We start from the raw sequence: 9,101 nt of genomic DNA on the forward strand, positions 1-9,101 counted from the left end.
GGGGAAGGGGGAAGGAGGGAGGGGTAGAGGGGACGGGGAGAGGGACGTGCCCAGCTCCAATCCGCTGCTCAGGGACATAGGGCTTGAATTTAGTGTGACTAAGTGCAAGCGAGGCGGTGCGTGGTTAGCCTCAAGGAGCACGTTGCTTAGGGAGGCGGATTTACCCAGCGTCCTGAAGGCCCTTCTCCATCTGCACGAGCTCATTTAATCTTTTTTTTTTCCTTGTCTTTTTGAGACAGGGTCTTGCTATGCAGTTCAGGCTGGTCTTGAGCTCACTTTGTAGTCCAGGCTGGTCTCGAATGCACTATGATCCTCCTGCCTCAGCCTCCCGAGTGCTGGGATGACAGGCGTGCGTCACCACACCCGGCTCATTTAATCTTTATTTACCTTATTTAATCCCCTGCAGAGGGCATGTCGCATACCTGTCTGCAAAGAGGTGTTTAGAAGCTGCAGGTGTGATCCTCCTGCCTCAGTCCCCAGACTGTGGGTATTGTAGGTGTGCACAGCCAGGCCCTGCCTCCCCATTCTCCGAAAAGCCATCAGAAAAATTCTCAGGGGTGACAAAGCTGGTAGCCAAGTAGATCACAGACTTTGTGGGACTTTTCTAGAATATTGATGGGGGGGGGGCTTGAGACAGGGTCTCATTATGCAAGTCAAGCTGGCTTTGAAATCGATGTATATCCCAGGCTGACCTTGAATTCAAAGTGATCCTCCTGCCTCAGCCTCCCAAAGAGGTGTACACCACCACTGTCAGGCTCTGGAACATTTTTCACAGTTGGATCCGATTGCGACTGTCCTTTCGGCATACATGTGCTCTCCCGATGGCCGCAGCTCCCCAGCCCCACACCTCGTTCCCTGAAACTTTTCCTTGGAGGTCCAAGGGACATGCCCAAGTTCCCCGAGTTCCCCTGCAGTCAGGACTGGAGCCGGGGTGTGGGCAGAACGTACCATCTGCGGTATCTGCCACCTGTCCTGGTGTGGTGTCGTCCGGATGCACACCACAGATCCCCGGCCTCCTGTCCAGCGCCCCCGGCAGCCCCAGCTGTTCCTTCTGTAGAGCTCTCCCCAGGGCAGGCCCCGACGCTGAGGCACCTGTCCAACCGCCAGGTCGCAGATCACCCCCCCGAGGGTACATCTCTCCCTCTGTCCAGCTGCGTGCACCCCTGAGCCCACCGTGGCCCCGCTGGCCTCCAGAACTGCGTGACCTGGGTTCAAGCGCTGGCCCTTGAACTTCATAGCTGGGCCAGCTGGCTCACCTTCCCCCACCTCTGCCTCCTTATCAGCAAAGTGGGGGTACTGGACAGTCGGGCCTGTCCTAGAGAGCTGCTGGCAAAGCCAACGAGCACGCGGGCAGAGCCCAGCCCGGAGAGAAGCGCTGTGGGGTCGCCACTGTTTCTGGGCCGCTGTGTGGCGGGGCAGGGGCTACGTCAGCACCTTCCGGGGCGCTGACCCCGGTGATGTGTGCCTGGTGCGGCCCCACCTTTAGACTGAATTTCAAGTCTCTTGGTCTGCAAATACTAGTGACTAATTTAAAAACGTTTGGGTGCTCTGAGCCCCCGGTGAAAATCTTTGTAGCCCCCGGGCCTGGCTTCTCTGGGGTCTTTGGCCGTGGCTGGTTCCCTCCTGGCAGTGTCTCTGGGCTCCAGATGCCGCGTGTCCCCTGCCGCGGGCTGAGAGTGACGGGAAGGCTGAACAACCGCTGTCACTGTTGCGCTGGCTGTGAAGGCCCTCCTGGCACTTTCCCTTTATTCCCTGCAGCCTGCCAGCGCCTCTGCTCCCCTCCTCCAGCCGTCGGAGCCCGAGGCTGCCAGAGGAGGGACGGGCGTGGGGCCGGGGAGCGGGACAGGAAGATGGTGCCTGGGCACCGGTGTCTCCCCCACCCTCCAGGCCACAGGCCCCAGCAGACCAGGTCTCCGACAGAAGCAGACGCAGGGTCGCAGGGCCGGCCACCTCCCCGCGGGGGCCTGCTCAGAGTTCAAGGGGCCCGGGGAAATCATCCACGCTTCCTTTAACTCCTGCTGGCTGCGGCCAAGGCTGGAGTTTGGAGTTTGACCCGCGTGGAGGCTCTCCCAGAAGCAGGCACCCGGGACCGAGGGCCGCCACTGTGCTCTGACGCTCTCTGCTGCCCAGGGAGAGGAGCCCGGGCTCTCCCTGCTCAGAGCCTCCCCCAGCCTCCTTCACCCCTGGAAGCCCTCAACAGACCCCAAGGCAGCCACACCTGCATCAGGAACAAGGTAAGACACCGGCCTCTTCCTGCAAACCTCCACGCTCCGGCTGGGCAGCCGAGCCGAGCCGAGCCGAGCCGAGCCGGGCACAGGGCCTTGTCTTTCCGCAGGGCAGCTCGTCATGCTCCAGGTGAAGAGTATGGTCAGGGCCAGGAACCCGGTGGGTGGGCTTCAGCAGGTGGGCAGTGCCAGGTGTGGGTCTCAGCGACACGGAGCCAATCATTTGACCACAAGGCACCTCGGGTTCCTTTTCGGCCAGCTCGGCATGTGAACCCCAGCCCGGCCCAGCCCACAGGTGTGGCGTAGCAGGACCTTAGCTGATAAGAAGGTGACTTTATCTAAATAAATCGCAGAAAGCCAGAGCAATAGGTCGCTGCAACTGCGCTGCTGTTAACCACCGGGCAGTTTGTTGTTTCTGTGGTGCTGGGCCTCATGCCTGCAAGGCAAGAGCTCGGCCACAAGCCACGTCCCCGGCAGAAAAAGTTTTACACGGACACCTCCAGCCTCCTGCAGATCTGTCACTGGCAGCCACCTGTAGGGCGGGCGGGGCACCCTAATTCACAGACAAGCCCAAGGGGGCGCAGGTGAGGAGTGGGAGGCTGGACGCGCGGCCGTGAGCTTGTCCACCTGGCCGGTGGTTTCCAAGAGTGCTCTGCGGATGACTCAGAGGAGCGGCCGGTAGAGGACCGCTTCCTGCAAAGCGGATCCGGGAGGCGGGACGTGGACAAACGCTGCCCCTGTGAAAGGCCTCGGGTACACCTGCGTCTGTCTGTCGCACCCTTGTAGGGTGTCTCTCCGGGACGTGATGTTCCGCCACACCCCGATGTGTTTGCCCTGAAGGCAAATTACTCAGGGAGCCGAGGAGACCAAGACCGAGCGAAGGCTGGCGTCTAGCGGAGGAGAGGTTTGTCGAGCAGGGTGTAGGGAAGCACATCCCTTTGGGGGCGACAGAATGGCAAGGATCTCAAAGCCAGAAATAGCTTTCGAGGACTAGAAGGAAGGACGGGCCAGAACAGAGCAGAGAACCTCGGCAGGCACAGGGAGGTTTAGAACAAAAAGCGGTCGGATCCGGTTTATGCTCAAAGATGTCTCTGGCTTGGCTTCCAGAGGGGTGTACTTAAAGGAAGCAAAACCCACGCGAAATAGGCGGACGCTGTGTCCTTGCTCCGGGCCGGGCCGAGGTGGCGGCTGGGACAAGGCTGACAGAGGGCCGGAGAGGGAACATGCACGGGTTCAAGCGCTGCTTGGAAGTGGGGGAGGCTGTGGAAGGGGCGAGCAGATTCCAGGAGCTGAGCAAAGGGGCCCTGCAGGCCCTCTGCTGTGCGTCTGCTCTGCACGCGTTGTTGGCTTAGAAGCCGCGCTCGCAGTCCGCTTGTTGACCGGGCGGGTGCGCGGATGGTGGGCAGTCTGAGGGTAGCTCCGGGCTCTGTGGTGTGAGCGGCAGGGTGACGGACTCGGTCAGCGCGGTGTGGAGCGACAGCAGCGCCTGGGCCGCGCTGCAGAGGGCGTCTCACTTGCACGTGCGGACTCTGCAGTGTTTACCAGGCACTGTGAGATGCGCTGGTGGCGTTTGGGTGACAGCGCTGGGCTCAGAGGCCTGTGGTTTGCGTCCCCTCTGGGAACAGTGAGGCACCCTGGAGGGGTGAGGGATGGGCGGAGGCGGCGGCCGGTCTGGGTCCCCGGTGGGGGCACCCCCACCCTCTGGGAGGCGGCCTTGTCCTTCCCTCGCCGAGAACTTCTTTCTAAATTACTGGATCTGTGGCTCTTCCCGACAGGCCAGGCGTGAGCCAGCCGCAAGTCCTGGAGTCGGCCTCTCGGACTTTTTCTGAAGACCTGCTCTTTTTCTGTACGTGTTGTAGTACGTGGCAGTTGCTGTCACTGCAGGGAGTTGTACACGGACGCCGCACGGCGCGATCCTTTTTCCACTCCCTTCCTCTCTTTCTTTTTTTTCTTCTTTGAGACAGGGTCTTGCTATGCAGTGCAGGCTGGCCTCAAACTCAAAACGATCCTCCTGCCTCAGCTTCCCAAGTGGTGGGATTACAGGCGTGCGCCATCCCACCTGACTGCCTTCCTCTCCCTTTGCTCCCCCTCTTCTTCCCCACTTCCTTTCCCATCTGCAAACAATCCAACTCCCTGTTTCCTATTATCCATCTTTATTTTGCTCTTTATTTATACTTTGGGTTTCTCATGTAAGAGAAATCAGGTGGTACGTAGGCTTACGTGGCTGATTTACTTGACATTTTGGCCTGAAGGCGCATCCGTTTTCCTACAAATGAGCTCACATTTATCCTTCTTTATAACAGAGGAGTACTCCACTGTATACAAACATCACGTTTTCTGTATCCACCTTCTGTTGATGGACACACAGGCTACTTCCAAGGTTAGCTATTTTGAATCGCGCTGCTGTACACATGGGAATGCGTTATCCCTGCGGTGTGATGTCCTTAACCCTGGGGCGGGGAAGATACTCAGGAGGGGAATAGCTGGGTGGAACTGAGTTTCTGTTTTCAGTTTTTTGAGGAGTCTCCACACTGATTTCCGTAGTGGCTGTGCTAGTTTACATTCCCACCAGCAGCGTAGGAGGTTCCCATCCCCCCACAACGTCTGATCATCGTCCCCATTTTATAGATGGGGACACTGACCCTCCGAGAGGTTGCTGGTCAAGATCCGAGTGCAGAGGAAGCAGGGCTGGGAGTTGCCAGGCGTGGTAATGCACACCTCCAATTCCAGTGTCTGGGAAACTGAGGCAGGAGGGTCCCAAAGAGTTTGAGGTCAGCCAGGACTACATAGTTCAAGCCCAGCTTGAGCTACACAGTGAGACCCTATCTCAAAAAAGGAGGGGGCAGAGGGAGGAAGGGAGAGGAAGAGGAAGAAACAAAGACCCCAGCCAGCTCCTGCCGCCCTGTAACGTGCTCCATGCTCACCAGCACCCCAGCAAAATGCGCCCCTTTCTATCTGCGTGTTCCTGGCCCACGCAGCTGGCACCACCCTGTAAGTGCCGCCGCCTTCCTGATTTCCTTCCCTTTTTACTCATGGTGAAATGCTTCAGAGGCATGAAAGTCACAAACCCTGCCGTCCCCTTGCCAGTGGGCGTGCACACGGGGCCGGCGGAGGCCCACCTGGGCCCCCAGCTGTGGCCCTTGGCCTGCGAACCTGTTTTTCTGACTTTTTCCCTTGCGCTCTGGTGTGGAAAATTTTCGCATCTCCCACAGTAAACTGTATAAAAGGCCAAGGGGAAGCGGAATGCTGTCCCGGCCTCACTGAGGTTCCTTTTGTGCTTTGGCCCGCGGGCAACCTCAGGGACACAAAGCCTTTGTCACAGCACCGCTGCCCTTAGCCACCCCGCCCCCAGCCCAGGGCGGACGGCAGCCAGGACCTCGGAGGGGAGCGCGCAGCCCACCCACAGCCTCAGCTGGGCCTGCCTGGGAGCGGCCCCGGGGACACACCGGGCAGGGGTGACAACCTGAGAGGACAGCAGCGCTCCTGGCACCTAATAAATGTCCCACCGAGCTTCCTGGAACCAGCACAGAGCGGGACGCACAGCTGGTGCCTACTGTTTGCTCCGCTGAATCTTGGGGGCCTAGCACAGCTGGCACACAGCTGGCGCCTAATAGATCCTCATGGAAAAGAACTGGAGAGGGAGAGTAGGAGAGGCTGGAAGAAGGGAGGAAGGCAGGCGGGACGCTGGTATGGGAAACACATCCAAGCCCTGGTTCAAATCCCACCCCTGGCATCTCTGGGACCTGCTTGCAGCAAGCCAGGGCCTAAGCCCAGGTCACTTCGGGTGATGAGTGTGCCTCACAGGGCGGGGGAGGCCCGGTGAGAGGACACAGGGATGCGAGTGGCACGCCGGGCACCCGGGAGAGCTAATGGAACCTAGCATCCGTTGCTGCTCCGCCGTAGTGCGTCCTCAGGGCCACGGGCGGGGCTCGGGCTGGGAACCTGTGTCGGACGCTCCTCTTACTGGTGCCAAGAGGCGGCCATCCTGCCCGTTTCCCTCAGGGCCCCACTTTCCTGGGGCTCCGAAGCCCTCAGCAGCAGTGCCAACCTCCCCCCAGCTGCGGCCGGCCCGGTGATGAATAACTTGTTTATCTTAGGCAGCGGCTCCCAACCGCTCTCGGTGCCTGGCGGGCCGAGGGTTGTCTGGGCGTGGGGCGGGGACAGGGCGGGGAGGGTTGGTCACTGCCCTTCCTCTGCCAAAGTCCCCTGTTTTGGAAGCAGCAGCAGGTTGTAGGGTTTGGAGATTTACGAGAGCATTGTCAGAGTCTCGAGATTGGGAAGCACCTCTGGCATGCAGTGGGTGGGAGCCAGCGATGCCCTCCACAAAAAAGACTTTTCCCAGTGTCCCCCCCGGGACACCCAGATACTCCTGTGGGCACAAGGTGAGCCTGTCACTCCCTGAGTCTAGGACCTGCCTCCAGCTTACGTGACACTCCAGTGAATAACCAGGGTTGGGGTCATTAACTCCCAGCAATCTATGTGTTTGCTCTTCACGTTCACAAAAATTGTCCCAAATATTGTTCAGAGGATTTTCTCTTAAGCCAAAGGGGTGGTATATTTGATAGTCACTTAATCTTCATAATGTTTAAAACCACAAAGCATGTTTGTGTATTTAGACATTTGGTGCAGAGGTGTGCCCCTCTTAAGTGTGAGTTTGGTTTTGTTTTAAGAGACAGGGTCACACTAGGTACTCCAGACTGGGCTTGAACTAAAATACTGTAAAATACTCTTAGAGACTGTCTTTTTCTTTCTGTTTAAGTTTTACATTGAGTCAGAGTCTCACTAAATTCCCCAGGCTGACCTCAAACTTGCGATCTTCCTGCCTCAGCCTCTCATGTAACTGGAGTTACAGCATGCGCCACTACACCCGGCAGAGTTTTAATACTTGTTCTTTAATTACCCTATGCTTCTGAAATGGAGTGGCTTTTTATTCTTCTTAAATCCTAAACTTATTCTGCACAGTAATCGAAAGCATCACGTCCTTATTGCAAGCGTGATATCCTCTGGCTCTTCTGGTGCCATCAAGTGTTTATCACGAATGGATCTGCTTTTATTTCTCTTTTACACTACAGTGAGTGCTGTATTTTGCAAACGTTTATGTAAGTAGCACTAGCTATGAATTTCCCACTAGTACCTAGTAAAAGAGTTACAAAAACATTTGCCCTAGAAACAGAGCGTGGTGTCCCACAGGTTGGGGCCCCTAACCTTATAAAATCCAGCGTACGCTTTCACAGGGCTGGACGCATCTGACTTTTTCACATCTGACCTCCCGTCTCTCTACCCCCCCCCCGCGAGTCTCCCCCTTAATGCTCAGGCAAGAATCTGGAGGCCCTTAAATATGGCATGCTTGTTCACACCTCCGTGCCTGTGTGCAGTTTCGTGGACCGCTCTTCCATGTGAGACCCTATTCATCCCTCAACATCTGGCTCAGACACTGCCTTCTGGATTCCTCCGTGTGAAATTACGTGATCCTCCCCCCGTCACGGCACCTCCTAGCACACACAAATACACAGTGAATAAATAGACTGTAGTAGTAGGACCCCGGTGTACTGCGTACAGCCTTGGTGCAGACACCGTGTTCAGTATATCCAAGGCACGAGCTCACAGAAGTCTGAGGAGCACAAACTCTGACTGCAGCATTCTGTAGAGGTGAAGGAACTTGTCCAGCTTCTCGGGACTGATACGGGCTGGAGCCAGCCGTGCGACTCCCGAGACTGAATTCTTAAGAACTCCAACTCTATGCACCTACACTATGCAAACCACCACACTGGGCTGGTATTATCCAGAGATTGTCCCATCTCAGGGCTGTGCATCAGAGAGAGCAGGGACGGAGTGCTTTTATTCCTGAATCCCAGGGCTGACATGGCATGGAATGTGTAAGTCAATACTCTCATCACGTATTAAAAAAGTGACCCTGGGCAGTTATTGGTCATTTCTGGTTGCTGCCGTAACTAACTGTCACAGACTTGGTGTTCAAGCGACACAAATTCACTATCCTGCAGTCCTGGAGATCCGACAGTTCTGAGCGGATCTTCCTGGGCTGACGTCAAGGTATCAGCAGGGCTGAATTCCTTCTGAATTGTATGAATTCGCCTGATCTGCCTTCTAGAAGCCACTTGCATTCTTGGGTCAAGGGCACGATCATCCCATTTCAAGCCAGCAGTGTTGAGCCAGACCCTTCTCACACTGCCTTTCCTCTGGTTCTGTCTTCAGATCCTGCTTGTTGTAACTGCATCAGGTGCACCCAGATCACCTAGCTAATTCTGTCCTTTTGTTTTTTGTTTTGCTTTGGTTTTGGTACCAGGGCTTTCACAGTGAGAGTTACCTCCCCACCCCATTTTGAGACAGGTTCCTAATTTGTTAAGTTGCTCAGGCCGGGCTTGAACTTGTGATCCTCTTGCCTCACCCTCCCAGAGTGCTTGGGTTATAAGCATGTGCCACTATGCCCCGCTGGCCTGTCCTTGTTGTACAGTCAGCTTGCCTCTGGGCATCTCCCTAATTTTAAAGTCAGCTGACTAGCAACCTCATTTCTATCTGTAAATGTTATTGTCCTTTACTCTGTAACAACATGCAAGTGTGGACGGTTAGAGATGAACATCTTTAGAGCCATCGTTCTACCACGGGAATCTCTTAAATTGCCCCTGGAAATGCGGTGTACTGAGAAAGAGCTTAGGAAGGCTTTTCAAACTGTGGATGCTGAAAGCAAGACCATTTGCGTTCAAATCCCAGCCTCACCTTAGTCACGTTACTTCTCTATGCTTTTACTTCACTGTCTACACTAAAGGACGATTATCTGACAGTAGTGTCCACTTTGCAGGCTAGTAAACACTTAGAATAATGCCTGGCATATAGGAGGTGTTACACGGGTGTGTATTA

The 9,101-nt window shown here is 56.0% G+C and overlaps 1 protein-coding gene across 3 annotated transcripts in view; it reads left to right on the forward strand.

Moving 5' to 3' along the window:
* Slc5a11 (solute carrier family 5 (sodium/inositol cotransporter), member 11) overlaps nt 1-9,101 on the forward strand; it is a 58,049-nt gene that overhangs the window by 368 nt on the left and 48,580 nt on the right. The window contains exon 1 of one of the 3 annotated variants that reach the window (XM_005405116.2): nt 1,767-2,234. The exons of the other annotated variants lie outside the window; for them this stretch is intronic. The gene's annotated coding sequence lies outside the window, so the exon portion shown is untranslated. Of the gene's footprint in view, nt 1-1,766; nt 2,235-9,101 lie in introns of those variants that run through there. 3 annotated transcript variants of the gene reach the window in all.

This window comes from Chinchilla lanigera, unplaced genomic scaffold (genome assembly GCF_000276665.1).
Source record: "Chinchilla lanigera isolate Chin_1 unplaced genomic scaffold, ChiLan1.0 scaffold00092, whole genome shotgun sequence".
In the NCBI taxonomy this organism is placed as follows: domain Eukaryota; kingdom Metazoa; phylum Chordata; class Mammalia; order Rodentia; family Chinchillidae; genus Chinchilla; species Chinchilla lanigera.